This window comes from Nomia melanderi, chromosome 9 (assembly GCF_051020985.1).
Source record: "Nomia melanderi isolate GNS246 chromosome 9, iyNomMela1, whole genome shotgun sequence".
Classification (NCBI taxonomy): Eukaryota; Metazoa; Arthropoda; class Insecta; order Hymenoptera; family Halictidae; genus Nomia; species Nomia melanderi.
In genome coordinates, this window is record NC_135007.1 from 8,125,500 (window position 1) to 8,150,127 (window position 24,628).

At 35.5% G+C, this 24,628-nt stretch overlaps 1 protein-coding gene across 8 annotated transcripts in view; it reads right to left on the reverse strand.

Annotated features, from left to right (window-relative positions):
- LOC116427826 (1-phosphatidylinositol 4,5-bisphosphate phosphodiesterase epsilon-1) overlaps window positions 1-24,628 on the reverse strand; it is a 115,101-nt gene that overhangs the window by 84,288 nt on the left and 6,185 nt on the right. For 6 of the 8 annotated variants that reach the window (XM_076370967.1, XM_076370973.1, XM_076370970.1 and 3 more), the window contains exon 2: window positions 10,507-10,549. The gene's annotated coding sequence lies outside the window, so the exon portion shown is untranslated. Of the gene's footprint in view, window positions 1-10,506; window positions 10,550-11,254; window positions 11,400-24,628 lie in introns of those variants that run through there. The other 2 variants (XM_076370974.1, XM_076370971.1) reach the window with 1 other exon arrangement.

The window sequence follows — 24,628 nt, forward strand, 5'->3', positions numbered from 1 at the left end:
AAAAGTGTTCTTATTCTTCTTATTGATAGAATCACATGAACAAATATCTACATCAATAAAAATATATTCGTTCAAAAGGAACTGTGACAATCACAGTGCGAAATAATACCGGTCAAAGAGGATCCTCCTAAAAAATTTGACGTTGACATTTACAACAATAATTTAATACAAATTTCTCACAAATACTCTTCAGTCATAGACAGTCAAACAAGTCGGATAACCACACAGAAAATTGTACGAAGTCAACTGGGAAGTATCGAATGCTGTGTCACTGGTGTCCATTAATAATTCCGGAGGGGCAGGCCCTAAAATTTCAAGTCCCTCTGTTACGCGAGACCGCGGATGCCGGAGAGTGTGTATCCTCACTGAATACCGGCGTCGTTTCTGATGCAAATTCGACTAACTCAACTAAAAACCGCAAATTCGAAAATCGATCGTCGCGCGGCTTTCAGACTAATGCCCACGTCGCGCGCGGCCGTGTGTGGCGCAGCTTGTTCAGTTTACTTCCACAATTTCCTCCATCAATGCGCATTATGGAATTTTCAATTTTCGGTCTCTAACCGTTTCATAATGCTGCGTACCCGCAATTAACGGCTACGATAATTATGAATCGAAACTTTCGGACCCGTACTGTTGATACAGTTACGCCTGTTTTCCACGCCGCTTTCATCGCATATCATGCGTTCCGAAAGCTAATATCCACCAGAAGTTGTAAACGTTCCGCTGTCCGCGTAAATTAGTTAAACTCGATGCCACCGGAGGCACGTTTATAAAATATCGTCGAGCGTAATCGTATTGCGGACGTTCACGTGGTTTCCGGTATTTGGTCATCCGAAAGTTAACCCTTGTCTAGCAGTATGGTTTTTTATTATCGTAACATTTTATTTATATATTTTGTAATATATTATCTTAACATGGTATTTTATAACATATTACCGTAATATGGTACTTTATAGTGAATCTTGATTTTTCATTGCAGCGAGTTTTAAAAAAATCTAGAAAAATTCTCAGGTGTTCATTATAGTCTTTAGTTTAATCTATAAATGACACTTTCCCTAAATCTTCATATCCTTTTGCAATAAATATTAACAATTCTTATAAAAGTGACGAAGAAATAAGATTTTCGATAGACCTCTAATGGTCCACATTACCGACTAAGTTAAAAAAGACTAAAATGAGTTAGAAAACCTAATTATCTTTTTTGTAGACTAACATTTCAATGTAAAAGATGTTCTTTCGTTATTTCACATTAACATCCAGCTATTTGTACTCATACAATTGTATGCCAGCTGAACGTTGTAGTATTTTAAAAGGTTGGCAAAAGAGTTTAAATACATGTTATGCCTACAAAATGGAAGAGGGTCGGATATGGCGTCACAAGGTATTTTTTGTTCGATTCGAGCTCCTTACCAACCAATCAAATATTTCAACCCGAATCTGGGTCACTCTGTATTAATAATAGTAAACCTTCAGAACGATAAAATATTATTCGCTGTTCGCGGAGAATAAACGAAAATCGGCAATTAAGAACGAAGATTTGAACGCTACCTTCCGAAAGATAACCCTCGAATTTCGAAACTTACTTGCCCCGCAACCGAAATCATAGAAAAATGAAATTTCATTTTCCCCGTTCAATTAATCGTTGCGCAAAGAACTTTTTCTAGGATCTCGCCCACCGTATTTTAATTGATATTTATTGTCGCGCAGCGGTATTGAAACGAAAAGGACCGACGCTTTATGAGAAAACGAGACGTTCCCGGTTGTCCGTATGAAAACGATTTGAACGTGACCCGCGATGCATTTAATCGTTGCGTATCGCCGATTCAAGGTTGAAATTGATTACACGTAGAACATGGTGGACAACAAAGAAATTGTATATCCGTGGCAATTCGAACGATAAATATACTCGGGTCCTCATCGAAAAGTCGAGCGCTTCGAGCTCGTAAATTTCAACTAATTGCCTCGGCCGTGTTGTGCGAGGGACGCTTGGCCGCGAAAATTGTTGCCGGTAAACAAGGCGAATAAAAAACATCGGTCAACCGGGAAGACGTGAAGGGCGGAATAAAAGGGACAGCGATTTTTTCATAGCGATTTGTAGGTTAGGTTTCAGGAGAACCGCCGAAGTTCGTGTAACGATGCATATCGAGCCACGTTAAGTGCTGCTCGTTAACTTTCGCGGAAATAAAACGGTTCGCTTAGGAGTATCTGCGGGGAGGTTTAAAACCTTACGTTTCCCCTATCTCCCTAGGCAACGTGACGTCATTTCAAAGTGGTAGGTCTTCTTTCGTGTCTTCGCACGGGGAACAATGCCTCCACCGCATCGTGCTAACAGAATTTATACGGATCAGACTTAATAAACTGTGAAATGAAATCTTAATCGGCCACGTTTGACAACGATCTTCGTTACGAGGGAATCATATGAAATGTTTAGTGTAAATAATCATTAATTCTTATGAATCGCTAGTCCTAGTTACTTTTCGTGACGGAAAAGGATATCACATCAAATAGCTATATCTGTAACGATATAACATAAAGTGATAATAATGATATTTTTGGAGGAAGATACAGATCGTAGTAGTGAGTTCGTAAAACAATTTATTATTTTTTTGTAAAAGTTTATGAGATAATGTGTGGTGTAAGTAATATTTAATTCTTATGAATCTGTTACGAGAGGATGTCGATTGAATATCTGTATTATAGAATTTGGGAATTTTATGAATTAAGTTTCAATTTGAAAAGCAACGGCTGACTTGTGGTAACTTTAAGAGGTCAATTGATTTCGATTCGACTGTAACAATAGTCGCGACTACGTGCCGTCGACAATGAAGGTATGCGTTCTATCAACAGCTAATTCGGATCGTGTGAGAAGGAAAGGACGGTTTATAGAACATCGGAGGCTAAGATTATTCTCTGCTACAGACTTTGCCACAATGCTACGCAGTTCTGCGTGGTATTCCAGCCAATAATTGGAAATAAGGTTTATAGGACATAAAACAGCACAATACCCACTTTTTCTCTATTTCACAATTTTCTATGAAGAACATTTGTTTTATATTACCATTGATATATTACCATTTTGAAGACTGCAAAGTTAATAATTGAAGAATACAATATTTGACATAAACATAACCGTTTGATTTGTATTTTGTATTTATATATTGTAAGTTAGAAAATACGAGTATTAGAATATTGAATGATTGAAATATTTATTTTAACTGTACGCAAGAATAGGAAGAACAGCATCTACATTTATAAAATAGAATTAATCAGTGCAGTCATGAAGATACTAAGAATAATTAGAGGACAAAATTAGCCGCAGATGATCTAAGAATTGAGCGGAGCTCATGCTGATGAAATGTTAGGTTGATACAGAAATAACTTCCGCCGTATGTGCCGATGCGTTAGTCAATTATAATTACTACGAAGAATAGCAGCTGCTAAGTTTAATAATTATTGATTCCACGGTAAACTGAACCGAGCTCAATTTATATACTATTCCTTAACCTAATAGTATCTTTACTTCCAATAGTAATCACTGGTGTTAGTTTCTAGTACCCAAAACCTGGTTAATTTTCATCGCACAGATTGTTCCGCTGCCTAAAAAACTAGCTAACTTAGAAGAAGAGAAAAGTGACATTAACCCTTAACTGAATTTTTGAAAAATAAATTCCTGTTTATGATCAATTCAATTTTCCGTTCGTCCGAATGTATTTCTTAAGACAAGTATAAAAATCATTCTACGTTCTCTTTTCGTTCATTTAACTTTATATCAATTCTTATATTGTCCGATCATTCAGTTCTTCAATTCTTGTCTTTCCTTTAATTTCTGTTTCCACGAAAAATAATTTATCATCCAACTTGTTTAACTTTAGTTTCCAGTCACTTGAACATCTCCGGTACGGTTAGTGTTAATATATTCGGAGTAATCTGATATTTCTATTAGAAACTTCAAATAATAGTATTCAAAGTACTGTAAGTATTATTCTTCAAATAAGAGTCTCCAGAGACTTTTCACGTATTCATAACAAACACTGTCGAACAAAGTGCTCTGCTGAAAATAAAAATTTCAGTAAGGTCTACGGAGACTTAATATTCTTCTTTACCTCAGCGAAAGCTTTCATCCGGATAGTCTATCCGAAGCTTCCATCCAATTCCTGTTTTCATCAATTAGTCACTGTAAAACTGTGAATTTGCATGAAGACCCGCACAGTCCAGTCACAACCGTCGTCACCGGGGACGGTGCCGGCTCGAAATAAATCGGCCGACGATTAAAACTGGAAATCTCGCTCGTCCCGCGCGAGAACTGAAAAACAATTTAACGTGTCTCTCGACGCATTGTTCCCCTGTTCAGCCGATAGCCAAGGACGACTTTAATTGATTTCTTAAATTAGCTTCAGTCGCTCCAGATGCGTCGAGATTTGAATAGTGAGTTTTACCGGTGCTGATTAGAGTTAGTACTTTGTACCCTTTGCAGACAAGCAGTTTCGAATGTACGAGGAACTGTTGCCACAGAAAGTCAAATTATACATCGATTTTTCAGATACTAGGAGAGTTGAAAATTATGCAGTGATCTGTTGTTATTTGAATAATGAAATTAATTTTTACGATTTTTTATTTTGTACATTGTGATATCAATAATATGACAGTCTATATGTCGGCTGCTTAACCCATTCATTGCCAGCTACTAGATGTTTCGTAGTTTGGGCAACAAGTTCAGATTAACTGTTAGGAAAAAGTAAATAAACAATAATGAATTATTTATAATAAGTAAAGCAATATTTGTGGTGTTTTTTAAATCAATTTTGGCATCCAGGGCAAGACGGTCACAATTTCTCCGATGGATTAACCGATCGAAAAACAATAGAAAATTTGAAAGTGCAGAATTACACAAAATGCACATGAAAAAATATATAATATATTCTAAGTGTATTGCTTCTTAGATTGTTTTTAGGAAAAGTTGTTTCCTATCGTAATTCTACGTTGAGCAATTTCGAGTAATTTTCGGTTAGCCGAGAATCTCATAAGTAACAGCTTCTGTGCTAACTCGAATTTGAATGGTCGTCACGTGATGGGGCGGAGGATTGGAGGCCGAAATGAAGACAAGCGAAAGAACCATTGAACGAATTCGACGAGAAGCTGAGGGATCGAGGGAAGGGGCGTTGGATGAAACGGACCGACGGACGGGTCAACGAAAGGGGAGAAAAAAAAGGAAAGCGGTTTCGATATGAGAAGGCGGGATTGTACGAGGAGAGAAAAACAGAAATGGGTTCAGCAGTTAATATTGAAGCGAATGGAAGAGCAATCGGTATGAAGCGAACCGGAATGACCTTATTGCCCGGTCCGAGTGCAATCTGCAATTGGTTCAGTCTGTTACTACTACAATTGGCTACCACCGATTTGTGGACTTGAATTTAGCGCGGCTTCTTCCCCATCCCTCCCCGTGTTTCGTCGCGTTTCACCTGGCAGATCTAGAGTCATCGATTTTTAGTCTTTATTAATGGAGTTACTCTTCGGAACTACCGATTTGTAATTAAATAATAGACGGTGAACATTTTGAAACCTAGTCAGTGGTTGTTCGCTTCAATTTATACAACCGGTTTCTTTTTTGAATAGAACATTATTATTTTAAATAGAATTTTATTTTATAAATAGAATTTTACTTTACAATTGGAAGTTTATTTTACAAACAGAATCTTAAATAGAATTTTATTTTATAAATAGAATTTTACTTTACAATTGGAATTTTATTTTACAAATAGGATTTTAAATAGAATTTTATTTTTATTTTATAAATAGAATTTTAAATAAAATTTCTAAATAGAATATATGTTTCGTTGACTAAAAGTTTATTCAATTACAATTTTTAACAACGTTCCTCATTGATTTTGAATATTTCCCGTGAACCCACGATTTTTATCAAAGATAAATGAGGCGAAAGGTACAGAATATACATTACATCGTTAGCGGAAGGAAGCAACTTACTAATTGATAAACTCCGTAGTTCAGATGTTGCGAATGCGCAGATATAATGTCCTGTTAAAAGATTTAGAACAATTTATGATACAGGAAATGTCAAAGATCGCAGACGGCTGGACCTGTCCGTTCGTATTTTTGCGTATATCCGTCTCACGTTTTATACAACATGCGCATACATAATTCCCTTGTTGAATAGAAATCAGATCGGGGTTACATTTTAGGAATATTATGCAAACCCTGACCCAATATGATCCACCCTTTCATTTTTTTTTTCGTCGCGTTACCAAATCAATGTTTCGGTGCAGAAGAATGATTGCATAAGCTGATTCATTGTAAAGAGAAATTTTAACGACGCTTTGTCGTTGTTATGTTATCACCTATCCCGTGTCGGGAAAGAAGTGGCATTATAGCCGGACACGCTTATCGAACTATCGATAACCGTCGACCGTTATATAAAAGAAGCACAGCTAATAAAAAGAAGAAAAATCGTCTTCTTAATTATCGTATATTGTGAACCGAAAGAGGCAGAATTCCCAAGGAAAAGTAATACGTTCTGAGACAAGATTATAAATAAATTAACAATCTCTTTTCTTTTTATTTGCCTGAAGAAGTAACATCACCGTTATAAAACGAATGATCTTCGCGTGACTTTTCCTCGAATTACCTGCAATTATTTCGTAAAATCAATAGCGATTTTTTTACGGTGTAATAAAAGGGCGGAAGAAGCTAACGGTAAAAGGATACGCGAATGCAACATCGTCGCGCGTTATCCCTTCGAGTGAAATTGATTTCTTCTTCGATGTTTCGCAAAGAGATCACGTTCAAAATATCTCTCGAACTCGAAGAAAATGCAATGATGCCTATATAGCAATTTGAATTTCATATACAGATTCAGCTGTGATAACGTGAGAATTCAAAGACATGGAAAGAAATAGAGGTGGAATAAACAAGTGTAAAATACGTACGTGGAGAGATACAAATAACTCGTAGAAAAAAAACTTAAGAAGATGAATTTTTGAAATATCACATTAATAAGAATAAATAAATTGTAATAACAATAGGTGAAGAATAATCATCTATCGCTAATGTTACTATAAATATTCAAATGACATTCGAATCGCATAATTGATTATGGAATCATGATAATGCGCAATTTGCGTACCGTCTTCGCGTGAAAGTAATTCCAGTATGATCCTCGGAAGTAGTTCTCAGTCCTGTGTCAAATTGAGAGTAGACATCTCCGATTTATTCTCTCGAGAGTAGAAGTGACATCTATTGGAAAATAACATGTCGAGAATAGTTCTCACGTCTGTACTCCACTAGTGAGCTCTACTTTTGGAAGTAACCCTCGAGAGCAACTCTTGAGAGTAGTACTGTCAAGTCGACACGTAGCATCGCTTTTCCCACAAGCATTTCGGTCTTTGTACCTTTCCACGATGTTAATTACTTATTACTTCCATGTCTGATAGTCGAGTATTAATTGCAATTTAAAGGTGACGGAACTATTCGTATAGAATCGTAACCCAAACATTAACACTGTGACAGATGTTCGTATTTCTGTGCTGTATTCGAAAGTAACGAAGTACTTGAATATTAAAATACATGTCAAAAGTTACATTATTTTTCTACATTACAGTATTGAATTTTCTGTAGGTAGGCAAACAGGAGCAAGTCTTAAAAGAAAATAATTTAAGTAGTCGGTTGTGCTAAAAGGGCTTGAACACCTGCGAGTGATAACTTCTGCAGTGAGTGTACTGCAATCTGTGCACGTTCCCTCCGCGAAACGTGTAAGTATTGGCTTTGCGGAAACGGGAACAAGGGGAATTCTCGTAAGACATTTTGCGATCTTAGACAATGATATAGTGCGTCTCTGAGGACGTTCCCTGTGTGCAAATGTTATCGTGAGCCTGACTTCCGAATGGAGTAATGACAGTCTTTGAATCACTTTGTCTATGTCCGCGCGTTTGGTAGAATTACTTCTTATGAAAACGTAGTGCTCGTTGAAAGAATATGTTCGATTTCACTGGAGTGTAATTATTGTAACAATATTATTTGTTGCAATACTGTAACAATACATTCTTAATATTATCCTGAATTCGAAAAATAGTATTTTACGAATAAATACATTACTGTGAAAAAACAAAGGTATTTATTATAATTAGTTGTGTATCTGTTCTGTCGGACTCAGTAGGGAGTATTGGTTTAAAATGTTTTTAATCGATACATGATACAGGCGAGCAGATAATATTCATATATCGTACACTATTGAGCTCGTTATAACCGCAAATGAAATTCTATATTATAATTGCAGCGCCCTTTAATTATAGCTAATTACTGTTTCATTGCTATTAGAAAATAATATTTTCAATGAAACACTCATTTACTTAAGGACCACTTCCATCGCTTTGAAACCGTAATATCCTATAAACTTTCAAGAACTAATTTACATCATACATTGGGCTGCGGAACTTAAGAAACAAAACAATTCCGATTAATATCAATTGCTCGCATCTACTTCTAATTAATTGAAATTGCTGTGGAATTCTTGAATATTATTGAGTTTTCTACGAAACCGCCGAAAGGTAACACATTACCCTTTTGGTGTATAATTACTTTATCTGTTAGTCCTTAGAAATTGTGCCATATTAAAAGAACATACTGTTATATACCTATGAAGGGAATAAAATACGGAAGAAATTGACTTGTCATTTCAGGGAATCAATATTTCAATTCTTCTCTCCAGAATTTTCTAACAATTATATTTCATTGAACTAAAATGCAAACAGTCAATGACTCCTTTCCTTAAATCCTACATCAAAGAATAATTTACTGCCGATTTTGATAATTTTGAAAATTCCAACGTAACAAAATATAACACACAGTACGAAAGAAATGAATATGTGTGTTTCAAAAAACTGATATTTTTAATTCTTCTCTCCGACATTTTCAAAGAATTATATTCTGTTGAATTAAAACACAAACAATCGATGATACCCTTTCTCGTCACCCACACTGAGGAATAAACTAGAAAATGGGTGGCATGCCAGTGGCTTAGGTATACATAGGTGTAAGAACGTGATTCCGACCTGCACACCAGGTTTTCAAGGGATCGTCAGACTTCTTGCTGGACTTTTTCTAGATCGCGCGGTATGGAAAATGCGGTGCACGTTCGTATTCGAGATCTGCACATGACAAGCGTTTCAAACACGCACGTGTGTAGATATCGAGTGCACTGTCGGAAGGAGGGACAGGTATTAGCTCGAAATAGAATGACAAATAGAGAAAAAAATGGAAAGTGAAACGTTTGCGCCGAGGAATAATCCAAGAGCATTAAAAATCATCAAAATCGTCGTTCCTTCGAGTTAGAAACAACGGGCAGATATTACATTTAAAAAAATGACAAATGAAGACAATAAAGGTTGAAATGTTTGAACTTAGTATAAATTGAAGAGCATTAAAAACGATTAAGTTTGTCTTAACCATTTTGCAAACTAGAGGAGAATTAGAAAAGAAACGAGTAACTACGTTAAGCCTTAATTTTTTAATTAATTTTTTAAATTAGAAAACATTAAACATATTTCAATGTATAACATACTAATTAGCAGTTGGCATACAAAATATCTGAATTTAATATATTTCACTATGGTACACACTGTTAATTGTTGTTGATATAAAGTTCTCAGAGTAATGAATCGAGTTTCATTATTCGTTTCCGAGTAAATCGAAAATATAGAGACCTCACAGAAATTATAAGTTCATCAATCGACATTAATGTAAGTTTACCGTTTATTTCCATTGAAACGATATCTCTTTCGAAACGTTACTCTCTGCCGATCATTCTTTCTCGCGTGTTTGCGACGAGAGTTTATTTTAAATCGATACGCACGCGGGAATCAATTAATGGAAACGGATATAGGGACAGTATACGTTGTTTGTGCCGGCATTCAGACTCTGACAGTACATACGAATGAGTCGATGTAAATTTAAAAACAACTCATCGAACAATAAGGTCGTCGAGGGTGAAGAAAAAAGACAGAAGAAAATAAAAAGAAATCATACAAAGTCACGACCGGACGATTTTCTGGCGCGCCTCGAAAGAAAACTGTCCACGAATTCTCGGCATGGAAAAAGGGTACGCCGCAAGTAAATTGTTCGAGTTTTTGCAATATTTCATTAAAATTGTTTGGGCACCTCGCGGAAAAAATTTCAGTTTACGGTTTCCGGAGCCGTTGCTGTTATCGATTAACCACCGCCGAACTTTTCAGTTTGTTTATTCTGTTTATATTCCGTGTAACTTCTGTTTCCCATTAGTTTCTGCATCCCCCATTCCCGTCATATTTTCCATTTACACACATCGAAAAGGGGTCGTGGTGTTGCTGAAACATGCGACCTTTCAGGAATCGTCACTCGCGAAATTGTATTTTCTCGTATCACGTAACGCGTATTAAAGTTTTCTCGGAAAAATGTCAGAAAGGAAATTATCTAAGAAAACTATTAACTGTTTGCTTGTGATGTTGTTAAATTACGTACCTCTATGGATTTGTACAGATGTGCCAGGCAACTGTCCAAGGACCTGTAAACAAACAAAACGATGACATTTTTAATTTTTGCAGATTACAGTGTGCATGATATAAAATAATATAATTTCATTTAGAACTATACAAAAATACGAATACAGCAACGATGTTCAAATATGTTTACTCTACTTTACTTAATTAAATTAATTAAGTTCACTCGATTTCTGTACGTAAATAATATAAGTGATTTCACAATTAAGAATAAGACAATTAAATTAATAAAAATATAAATGCTTTTTTAGAATTTAATTAATTACATATTCCTGTATGAATCATTTGGTATTAATTCAAATATGTCATAATATTTCCTCTGAGCTCTGACGCAACAGCTTTTTGTCATTGATTTTTTGGATTGCAAATACCAATGCATGCCAGAAATTTTTTAATTACATTAACAGTAGATAAATTCAATGGAAAGGCGCAATTATATGTAGGATGTTTTTAATCACTAGTTTCGTAAAAATAAATATTACGAATCATGCATATTTATCACTCATATATGTGTGTAATTCTTGTTATTACGTAGTGAAGTGGGAAAGGTTAAGCACGTCGAGAACATTGTCATAGATATATTACAACAACATTTAAAGTTAGTGTTAAGTATAGTATTTGCGGCTTATGGAGTCAATACAGGCTTCCTAAGTAATTGGTTAAACAGTCTCAGGAGCTGGGTAAGCTGCCACAGAAGCTGGTAAAGTTACCTGAGAAGCTCATTAAGCTGTCTAAAGAACTGGTTCAGCTGCCTCGAAATGCGCCAGTGGTATAGGTTTACCAAGCGAACTTGAGTCTCGTAGGAGGAGCTAAAGGTAAGTAGTGGGGTAGCCAGAATGTTCATGTATAGTTAACGAATGTTTTTCAGCCAATTGTGTTATGTTCCGATTCGCAATCAACTAACCACTAAGGCCAATCAGAAACGATTACTTCATCAAGGAAATGTATGAAACAAGTTACTAATATTATAAATTTGTACTTCACTGTCACAAAATGCTTCTGATTTGTTGCAATAGTTGATTCAATTCACGTTAAAATTTATTAATATTACAATTTTTTACTTCACTCTATCAAAAGCTATGTGCCATAACATCTAAAAAAAAAGGTGAAACATTATTCCTAAAAATTTTACCACGATTATTAAATCAATATAATGATATATACTCTGTTACGTCAGTCTTTTGAAATGTTCATAGAATAATATACTTTCTTCTCACTGATTATGAAACTTGTTTTGATACTTGAGACGAACGTCCGGAGAAGTATTGTCTCGAAGGTGAAGTATTGGCCGAAGACTTATGAGAGACTGTATATCTACCTATCATGAAATTCAAGAAAATAGTGTCTCTGAGAAATTGTGGTCCTGTTGGTCAACATCTAATCCTCCCACACAAACCTAACTCGAAACCGTCCTCTATAAACGGACACGCGTTTTCCACTTTTATTATTGCCCGCGTGTGCATCTATGAAACCGGTGTGCTTGGAGAATATTAGATTAGAACTTCCTTTGAACGTCATAACACGGACAGTTCCTTTTTCATCTTCCCTCAGTGTCCTTCCGCAAATTATTTCCCGAGCTCTGGACAGTATTGTGGTTTATAGGCATCACGCAAACGCAACGCACACATCGTAAGTTCACGTTGCAGCTAATAATAAAAATAGGAACGCGTATTTTCTTGACGGGTCGAGAAGACACAGTGCAGAGGGTGAAGATTAAATCTTACAATTAGCTAATGACTAATAGGACTCGTATTTCCCTTAAACGTCTGCTCTTTAGCTCTCGGTGATAACTGTAACAATCGAATTACTGCTGCGGCGCAACGCTGTGGACACGTGATCGTGGAATGAAATGGCGATTTGAGACTCAACGGTTCTAATATGGCAATAATTTCTATTTATTTATTACGGTCACAACGACGTTTAATCACATTAAATATTTATTCCTTACATTTTGCTTGATTCGGGTTTAATTAAGATTGCACGGATGATGTTTTCACAATAATATTTTCATTGCCATAATATTCGAACACTATTAGTTGTAGTCGCAAAAACTTGTACCATATTACTTGTCATTATTTTGGAGCTGTTCACGGAAAGATTAATCTGCAGTTCGGAGTATTAAGGGCAAGTTGAAGCTTCGACTAGTCTTCCGCAACAAGACGTTCCCAAAGTCATGTTAGCCCATCAACCAGTTACTTGCTAGGTCTGCTTCTCAGCTGCAAACTTCGTCCACGTACTGGTTTAGAGAAAATTCAATTGATCTAACTGGAATGAAATTCTGAAAAAAGGACGCGACGACAAAATTTTACAGCGACGAGAACTGCGCGGGCGTGACTCCAACGAAACCGGCAACTTTATGTAGTGGCTGTATCTGACTAGTGTCAATAAAATTTATAAAAAAAACTTCCTCTGTTATATAATCGACCGATTTCTGTGAAGCATACTCTAGGCAGAGATTTTTGTTATTGATAATAAGGCTAATAAGCTACTAATTTTATTAGTAATAGTTAATATTAATTAGCAATTACTAGTTAATAGGATAGAATTATTATTTCATTACAATATTATTTACTAGTAAACTAGCAAAATACTATATCCATTTACAAGTAATGAGTAGAGTGTACACCTCCATTAAATTGATCTCATTATCACTTAATTTCGGGCGTACTTCATAACATAACAGTTAAGCAGGTATGTACCAGTTAAACATATTACGATGCTAAAGTACGGACCAAACATTATTAAACATAAATAATCGAAATTGTTATTCGTATGAATCAGAGGTTCAAATTATATTTCCCTGTTCACGAAAGCATACCATCTCCAGTGTACCGATAAGTTCGCTCTAATGATATGGATACAAATAATTAATGAGATAATAGATACGTGGGGACTTTAATTGAATTCTGCTGGAAGCACATTTTATAACGCCGCTGTATAATTACGAGCTGCTTTACTGAAAAATTAGATGTGCAATTGCTTGTTCTTCTCCGAGTAATGTTCGCCATTATTCCCCGGCGGCCTGCGCCATTTTTACGAAGCGTAATGGCGGGAAAGTGTACTGAATTTAAAACTGTAGCGTTGTATCGTGAAAAGAAAGTAGTGAATTATTCAATGGAATTTTAAAATAAAAAAGGGGAAAGTACACCGCGAACCATCGCGCCGGACACGACATTTTCCTATTATTTTTTCTCCCCCTAAAAGCGCCGACCCCGGTGAACACGACATTTAACCCTTATACAGCCGAAAGTGAACTCGATTTTCATCGCGTAACAGCATTATTTGAGTGTTCAGAGGGTAGACGTATCAAGTGAATGGGAAACTGGCTGTCAGCCAGTTTTGAAAGCTAGTCTTCCCGAACTTCTTTACTCTCCCGATGGATGTTGTGCCGATCCCTTTGGACACGTGCCATTTCATTATTTTCGCAGCGCTGTCATCAATATCCGAAGATTCATAAACTTTCAGTTTCCTTTTCACGTCTCGACGTTTCATTTCTGTCGCTTCTCAACGGTGAGTCTGCTGTTCGGAGAACTTAACGCGAACGACTCTAATGGAAAAGTAAATTGCACTTTTACATATTCCATGTATTGTGTTCGTTATTACTCTATTCGATAATAATATACTTTAGAATGTTTTATATTTTTATTCGTATTACTTTTCTATTATTGTGTATGAATTATAAACATTTCGCCATCTGTAGGGACATCTGTTAATCTGTATTAATAGAGAGGAGATACGAGGAATATATATTCTAGTCTGTAAATTTCGTTTTCATTAACAATTGTTTATGTTGTTTCGTAAAGCTTCATTATAGTTACCAAGAGTTGTATAATAATTCTATTTCAATAGCAAGGATGTTGGGTTATATAGCGATAACAGCGTTGTACTTATGAAAATCGATAAATGCCACGTGCCATGTGTTGGTTTATGAGGCATACACCTTTCATCGAAGGAATAATAAAACTGGCAAACTCTCTTCAAAATAAGCCACTTATTTTTAACAATATCGGCCTTAATGATGATTGCAAAAGATTTCACTGACGAACGAAGAGCAGCGTATGTTATTTGTGTTATTAAATTGTTGAATAAAATTATGCGCTTGTATTTATTTTCTCTTTCCCAATTCGAATAGAATAACATTTTATTCGTGAATCAGAGAAATAACATTATGCAATCATAGATTGTTATGATTAAGTGCACCAACAACTCTTCTACTACTCTTTTATAAAATTTCCAATGTTCCAGATGCAAAATATAGTTCCCTCATTTCTTCTTGCCAAAAATGATGCAAATTCTTATGCATCGAAATAACTTCATTCGCGCAATCTTCTATCTCGAAATGCTTCAGATAATTCGGACGAATAATAAACAAAAAAAAAAAACACTCGAGATACGAAAATATCCTTCGAGTTATCGTGTGTAAGGGAAAATTCAGTTTATTTGAAATGCTAATAAGGCGTCAACTATAATTTCATTACGCGACAAGGAAAGTGTACTGACGCGTACTGAATATTCCGACCTCATAGGAATCCTCTTTCCACAGGGAAAGCATGAAGCTTTACTCACAGAATTGTTACTTAAATAGAGTTTTGTATTCCAGAGACAATATTTTTTCCTTACTAGACCAGAATAATGCACGAGAAATATATTGTTGCGTTTTAAAATAATATCTCACCGTTTAATTCGACGAGTGTCCCAACAATTGACGCTCTTTATGAATTCCATTAAATCCCGCGTTAACAAAAGGGTTGTAAATTAGTGACACGATTAACCATTTACAAACGCATAATGAACTTCCATGAAACTGCACCTGAATAACGTCCAATTAGTCGACATAAAAGGACTTGATTTCATCGATCGCGACAGAAAGAAAGAACCGTTAGTGAATTTTGTTTATTAAATGTTCGCTTAATATATTCGTTATTCATACAAAATAGAAGGACTGAAATATTCTCCGCCCGAATTCTTCTATTGCTCCACTAACGAAACCATTCTCCTGCTTAATACAGAGACAGAACATGGACTTAAATAGAAGTCGATAAAGTAAAGGATTTTATTATACCTATTACTAATAATTTTATGTGATATTAACGCTAGGTTATGGGCGTTCATTGTTCAATTAATTTTATTATTCCTAGAAAAATTGATGTCCATTCATTTGGACCAAAATTGGAAATTTAAAAGTAGGCAACGAAAATACATATTCGTGCAACTGAATCAATCAAAATTCATTTAAACATTCGTCAAATAATATTTATAAAATTCGATTTACGTCAAATTGACATATTAAGTGAATCCAGCGTTAAAGTGGAAAGACTTAGAAAATTGTTTTCGTTGCTGCAGCCTTAAATGGTGCCGACTGTTTTCGTTCAAGGAGTGTGCGGCGCGTAGGGTAAGTGGTCAGGAAAAGCGAGAAAAGTGGAATGCGTTACAAGTTAAATCTGAATAATGCCTGTACGACCGCGCAAGAACAAAGAGAGGTGTCACCGTTTATGCTTTGTATAGCTCTACACAGCAGACGTGAAGTCTTTACGTGTCAGTTTCCGAGCATACCTACTAGGCATTGGCTACAAAGCTTAGCAGTGTCGGAGATCAACACAATGGCCAACACGCAAAAACTGTTCTATATAAATCCGCGTCCCTAACAAGCTCCGAATTCCCGACCACAAGTAACAGCCGAACCGACAATCTCCAACTGAATCGTTAATTAAAAATACATTAACCCCTTCAGATCTGACGTACATTATAATATACACTGTTTTACTACTTCTCATGAAATATTCAATCTGTGATAGGCAACCATATACACTTCTGCTTCGAATCTATTTCTATCAGAAAAGTACAGTTGGGAAAAAGCGTCTTTCTAGTTTAGAGTTTTATAATTTCGATTGATTACATGTTACCCTGTCGACGAATAGTAAATTAGTGATCGAAAATATCAATGAAAAAATAAAATCAGCAGAACTAGCCATCAAGTGACCTCCTAGCACTACCAGTACTTTATTCGAAATAATGCCGTTACTGATGATGCACTGAATGGTGAGCCATTGTTGTTAAATATATGAACGTAATTTTGTACAAAGTTATGAAGTTTACTACCAGCAGTGGTTTCGGTGATGATTTTCTTAGTTGTAACATTTTACTCAACGCAACAAATCTTCTGAACAAACTATTGAAAAAATGAAGCTAAAACGAGTCATTGAGTTACTGAACATAATACGTATAACTTTAAATAATATCCACAGGATTAATTTCATTTTGTTTATATAGAATATCAGATTCTGGTCGTCACGAATATGTGACACTGGTGGCGAACGTGTTAATAATATTACTATTCGACTGCGAGTAATTATGCCAATATAGGTTTCTCGAAATTATTTAGAGAATTTGGGAATTGATGAGAAATGTGTCTTTTTGTGAAAAATTTAATAAGCTAAAAGTAAAGTTAGGTTTTTGTGTTAAACGACGCAAGTTTGTATAAATTACAAATGAGTAATATTTATATTGTGTTGTGTTTCACAATCCTTCGATCAGGGTCATCCGTGGAATACGGTTAAAAATTTAGGAATGCCCCGAATAAAATGGACTTTCAAACGGAAACTGTGTTTTCATCGCATCGAATCAGAGAAGAAGATTAGTTTCCCCAAAGGACGTCGGATATCGAATCGATCCGCTGTTGGTTAGATGTTGGCCATAGAAACTGGCTGGCTAACTGCGATGGCGAATATCTGTACTTCTGTATCTTATTACACAAAATTTCTTCGAGACTATATGAAAACAAAGATTATTTGCTTAGACATTGATCTGTGAACAATTAAAATGAACCTGATTGAACGCCCGACCAATTATGGTGCGAGTTATATATAACTAAAACCATCAACAGCAATTAAACGTGGTATCATACCTTTTAATGATTAAGGTTGTAAAACATACTTATACTATTAATTATACTTTAAATCTGTAGAAAAACATGTAAACATTTGATACAATTACTAATAAAAGTTTGAAATGAAATAACAAATAATAAAAGTGAATAACTGGAAACAAGATTTCTGTAAATATTAATATTAATTTTTCTTTCTAACGATACAATTTTTAAAGCACATTTAATCATCATTTTTCCAGTGTCTATAAACTAACAAAACGGAATACTGATTATGTATAGTCTACTATTTCTCGAAAATAAATGAGATCAAAATCTGTTGTGTTTATTAAAAATTGTTTACCATAAAAGAGAACTGTAAATTAGACGAATCTTTATAGCAAACCATGACGATTATGTGGTTTATCAAGCTGTTTTTAAGGTTACCTTGAAAACTCGTAACCCAGCCCGCATTGTGTAATCAGGCCGATCTATTTCTAAACTCTTGACTTCCGTCAGTCAAACGCGGTGCCGTCCGAATGTCATTTTAAAGAACCTCGCCGCATTTCTCAGTCAAAATTCAATCCTTTACTTCTCGTTTCATCGTTATGTTCTCGGTTTTGTTTTCGTTCCTTTTCAAAATATTTACATTTCGTCCGTAACAGAAAAATTATTCTATAAACACGAATATTTAAGAAGAAATTAAAACAACTGCTATATCACCTACGAACTGATTTTCCAGAAACGTTAGATATAATCGCCAATCAGCCGAATCATGGTGTCTTCTTTAGTTTCGTAACATGTCTAAAGCTGTGCCCTACATTCATAATTAGTGGAACAGTGAATGTTCAGATTAAAGGTTGGGACACCTTCATTAAACTTCCACTAACAGTTCCAGAATTCTCTGGTTACATGCTTTTCCGCATACAACGAAGCAATCACGTATCTGAAATCGATAACAGTATCAGAGGGGGCCTTCAATTTTCCTGACGATGGAATAAAACAATAAATTGAACTTTCTTAAAATTACTATTTTGTATATTCTCTAGATTCCCTGGCGGATTTCTAAATCCGATCATAATAAGTCCGGCACAAAGATTCCAGCTGTAATACAATCCATATTCTTCTCTTTCAACCCTCTATAAGCCAGTTTTTCTATTTCATATGTGAAAAGAAATATGTAACGATGAATTATCAAACATCTACCTCGGTATATGAACTGGCACTCCACTTAAAATTGTTGGGTATTCTATTTCGAAGGAGATAGTTCGAAATTTTCAAGTTACAATGAAATGGGTTTGTGACATTATGAAATTTAACTTTGTGACATTTCATTTTACCCTCTTAGATTCTACGAGATATTTTTCTTTGCAGATTCTTTAAACACGTTTAAATATTTCTAATGTCATAGATACATGTACTATTTTAGTTGGAAAAGTCTGTACAAGGATGTTCAACGAGAAGCGTTTGTATAACCGTTACAGTTAACGCACAAAACGTGGAAAAAAAATAAAAATTGGTTGAGCAGTGTAATCCGACCTGAAACTTCAAAGTGCTTCGATTCCAATGGGGACAACGCGACACGGTGCGTTCTATAGAGCTTGTTGTTGAACTTTCTGAAACCTTTCGAGAGAAAATTCAAAACCCTATTGAATCATTGATAATCCCCGCTTTCTGATATCTTCCGCTTCGCCTTCGTACTCGCACAATGCGAATAATAACATGCCTGCGGTTCCCATTCATCCGAATGCATAACGATCCGAAATGGAATATTTGTGATGCAAAGTGCTGATATAATTTCGACTCCAACCACCTCTCTCCCTTCGTCATCGTCAAAAGCAGTTGAATCGATCGTAAAATTCAACCCTTAACGATCGACGATGTTTTAGTAATACACTTCTCACGGATAAAACAGAAAATTGTTTGAATAGAGAGAAAATATTGGCGGGACTTTTAATATGATAGATCAGAAAACTGATAGGACTGCTAACATAATAAAACGGAAAATATAATTCGTACAACAGCAAGTATAACAAACAAAACGTAAACAAAACTTTTAACACTTTCCCATAGCGGAACTTTTTGTTAACCCCTTACCTTTTAATAACGAGTGAGGCTGGTCGTACAACTTTCTAATTCGATTTAATAAAAATCAATATCACTTATTACTCGTAAGCCAAAGTAAAACACTATTTTTTAAACGAACACTTACAATAAACAAAATGTTTGTTTACATTCCCATAGACTATCGATAAATAAACTTAACTACCATAGTCACAAAGAAAATTATCCAATCTCTTTACCACTTCAGATTACCAGGACACATCACAGCGCCAAGAGAGCTCCGACTGTTTCGTTTAGAATTTCAATTGTTTACGCGCATCGATATCAACGAACAACTGGTCAGTGTCAGAAATGTGGCAAAGAAAGATGAAAACTGACCACGCCGATCCCCATTCCTCAATCTGGTCATCATGTGGTAGACGTATACGACAAGAGGTTAAGGGTGAAATCTATAAATGAAAGACCGACGCGTCTGGGAGACTTCGGTGATCGAACTTAACCTATCCGCTCGGTCGAGTCTCATTCATTTGTCACGGACACGAATAATCTTGGGAGTCGCGGCCGGAGAAAGGAAAGTTCAATTTACATGGATAATTGCATAACTTAATATTTCGCCACATTCATCAGGGCGGGCGTCCGTCAGGTGTATGCCTCGGTCCGGCACCCCGAGAGATGTCCCTTATTCGTCTCTTGTTTCAAGTTACGATGGTGCGACATAGAATATTTATGGTGTTCACCTAGCCCGCGTGGCGCGCCTTCATCTCCGCCGCCAGGGGGACACACGGCCGCCCCATGAATATTTAGAAAATTAAATTCAGCCAACTTCGTACCCATCCCCCTGTTTTCGTTCGCTACCTGTGCCTACACACACATACAAGCACAGCCGAACTTACAAGTGGCAGAGTTGCTTCTTAATAGATCGCTGAGTACAGGAAATTATGCCATTTAAGAATAGCTAACTACACGCGGCGCTCTATACTTCCGGCCGCCCCTTAAACGAGATAAAAGCGAAGGGGCGGTTGGAATTAACCCCTTATCCTATGATTCTTCCCACAACTGCGATGCTGGAATTATTTTTAGCGTTTATAGTTTACTAGAAGAAAGATGAACATTATACTTGTCCTGCATGTATATTTGTAATAGACAAATAATATTTAATTTCAACTGCATGTCAGGATACAGTGTTGTAAGGCAAGAGTTAGTGGGTGCGCAAGGGAATTATGTTTCATTCGTTTATGAAAAATAAAATACAGGAATATAGTAAATGATGCAAGAACCTGAGCGACAGTATTATATTTACATTGTATATATTTTTAGCTCATTTGTGAATACATATTCCTGTGTTAACAATTAGAAATTTTATTTACTGGAATATTAATTTAAGATATTAAACTGTGTATAATATAGAAGATAATACTAGTCTTTGTTCAGATCAGAAAATTAATTTTGCTTATAACAATATTCCAAAGGAAACTTGTTAAGATCTGCGAGGTGAAAGATATAAAAAAAATCATTTTTATGGGTACTGATTCGATAGTGAACGTGTTAAGTGGCTCTTTAAAATGTTTATTTTCCCAGAATTTTTTCGTCGCGTGTATATTTATCAGGGGAAACTATTTTATATTGAGGATAAACTACTTCCTTGCACGATTGAGAATCTCCGGCAACGAAACCATGTTAGCCATGATAACTCGTTTTTCGATTGAGTTATCCCGATGTCGGGTAGTCGGTATAATGTCACGGACAGGCTGTCAGCAAAACATTTACCACCGCGAAAAAATAAGGAGGGTGGATTCCGCGCATACGTGCGCACGCGCGCGCACGGGCAAGCGAGCGACGAGCGAGCGAGCACACACACTTACGTCTCCGCGTTTAACGCCAACGCTGTTGGATGAATGAACCTTCACGCTCCAACGACGAAAACATTTCGAAATATTTTTGCTGCTTTTCATCGCATAGTGTTCCAGAAACATGAACCAATATTTTCGATCCTCCAGGCAATGAAAACGAATCGGAGACATCGATTTTTGTACGATGGAATAGAAAAGAATACAGTGGCGAATGAAATTCAGAGAACTATAAAGGAGATAAATATGATTCATAAATGGATGTTTTAATTTCAGTGAATTTTGTAAGATGTGTAAACTGGTATCGGGCACATGTGAATGTAAAAAAATATAATTTTTTAATTATCGCGAATGATTCAAATAAGAGAAAAATTATGTACTATAGAAGTTAGTTTGTCGAGTTTGTTAAAAAATTCGATAGTTTATGAATACTTTTGGCCACTGAAAATATAACAATACTATAGATCTCTATTCTGCGCAGTTGGTGGAATGTTAATATGAGCACCATGGAATATCCGTTAAAATAAACTTTTTCATAAACGTGCAGCCAGTATTTCCATCAGATTTTTCTTGCTGAACGTACACTTTCGTTCGCTATTGTACGTTTCACTTTTCTCGTTTCAATTTAACAACACTGTGTGGGACACGACATTTTGCAAGCTTTTTGACTCAATGGCATGTGAAACATTTTTCTCGAAAAATTGAATATTCGATGTATCGATACAATAAAAGATGCAAAACTAAGTTAAAAATGTGAAACAAAACGTTTTTTCCGAGAGACCTAATTTCAAAGAAAATCAAATCTGACCCTTGTGTTCTTTGTCAGGTACCCGGGCATCCATTTTTAAATCTTCCTCTACATAATTTTGTCCTGTTCTCATGAGAATTTGATTGAATCTCCATTGTTGAACATTGTTAAGTCGACTTTTGCTTCAAAGATAAAGTATCCACGCGAAAATATTGCAACACTAAAATTTGGATAATTGCAAACATTCTTTTTGTCAACGTAAAATCCAGTAATTCTACAAAATAGCTTATCTCTAGATCTATTCAGATCTATCTACAGATTATCCTACATATATACCGATAAAAATTATATTCCAATGTAATTCGACGTGAACGAATGATCAGAAAACGTCAATTCAAACGTAAAGAAGTAACAATGCGCAATTATATTCGTTACGAGTAGAAAAGGTGTGCAATAAACCGGACATATTAGCCAGTCGCGTTTAAAATCACGTTCATTTCTCCGCTTTTTCCAATCTGTTTTTTTAACAAACGGAACTCGCAACTCTAGATACACGATGTATTTTCAAAAAAAGAGAGAACCATCGATATACCCGGTATATTTTTGAAAGGGAGAAGAGTTCGGCGCGTGGATACACGGTATTTTTGTTTCTCTTTTGCATAAATCTATCGTATGTCAGTGCATTTGAACGCAAGCTACACGAGAAAGGAAAGAGGTGAGTTTTCGCTGAGAAATTAATGTTAGACGATTTGTAAATTCAATTTGTTATCGTTTCCGCGGAGAGAAGGATATGTTTCGAAAAAGAAGAAACGAGGAGCTTAACAATATAGCCTGTTCGCCGCGCGCGCCTCTGCGAATTATTAATTAATGTATTGGTATTCGGTAATCGATGAGCACGGCAAAACAACCGACAGAGGATCAAACTTCTATTACTCATGCATTGCAAAACCAATGCCTGCTTATTCTTTCCGCTTCGGTTCGAACATGCAGGATGTAAAACGGTAAGAAAGTGGATGAAGTGATTATATTCGACTCTATTGGAACTAAAATTATCCTTATCGATATAGTACTCTTTAACACTAGAACTGTCAAGCATTTATTTTATATATATATATATACTTTTAACACTAAACCTGCGGAGCAGTTAAATTGACTTTTTGAAATTCCTCTATAGCAACTTCAAGGGTGAAGCTATCGAGACTTTAATTGGTTTACAATTTAGTTTACGTATTGCTAAATCAATTTCTTGAATAATTTCTTAGAGAAATATTTGTTTCCTTTTTAACAATTGCAAAAAGAAGAAATCAAGAATGGGTCATTTTGACTCATCTGGTAGGTATAGTGTTAAATGTCAATAATTCCAAAATAAGAGAAATAAAACCCGCCATTTTTATGGGTACGATAATTCCAATGTTAACCTTTGTCTTATAATAACGCGTCAAGCTTGTGGCGAAGATTTTAAACAAAATTTAACGAACATAAATATACTCGATTCCTCTAATTTCAAATTAAGTAGTATTCTTCTATTATCGATTATTATAGTTTAGAGGAAACATAGATATAGGATATATCTAGTATTTCCCCCTCTTTCAATCAATTACTAACAATAAACTAGTTGCATCAATTGCAGTTCAGAAATAAATCATAGGGCAAGGGGTTAAACGATACAGCAGCCATCATTATTAAATTTTTCAAATCTTAAGTTTACCTAGTATTTTTTCCAAATAACACGTATTCGGTTAAAAACAATGAAGACGGTTATTTCACATTGTCATCCGAACAAAATGACAAACGGTGTGCGAAAAATGCACACACGGGTAGAAATAATTTTTCATAATTATCGCAGCATGAAGAAATAAACGTTTTTGAAAAGAAAAATTCGCGGGAATGTGACATTTTCAATTGCAAAACAATGTAGCAGTTTGAGTTAAATTATCGTATTTTCCTTGTACCAAGAGAACAGTAATAAAATAGAATGGCCGCGTTAAAGCATGCTTAAGAGGGACACGAAGCGCTTAAATTATATTTACAGTTTTCTTAAGTAGAAAACAAATTAAAATATCAGTGGTCACGATTGCTACACGAGGACGTTTTAATTCGCTAAAACCTAGGTTTCAAACGCCTTTCCTGGTAAAAGTATTGCGTGTTGCCAGTCCATAATTTCTTCCTTAGGGAAGTGTCATTAACGGAATTACCAACTAGTTCATATGCGTGCACGGACACGACGGATCGGAAAATAAGGTCAGAAGAAAGCTTTATTTTTAATTAGGAAGTGAACCTACTCGCGTCGCGGAATCAGGATCATTAACTTCTCCCGAAGCTTTAACGTTAAATCGTGTGTAACATTACAAATTACTTCACTAATAAATTCTTGGAAAATCCGTTACCGCCAATTCACTATTAACGTCACGATGAAACTGTTCCAAACATCAACGCAATCATTTCATTATATTTTATACGTCTGCGAATGCTATGAATCCATAAAATTCTCAGTTTAAGTATAAAACTTTCGAGCGAATACTATAAAGTTAAAGGCCGAGTTGACGAGAACTCGAAAGAAATG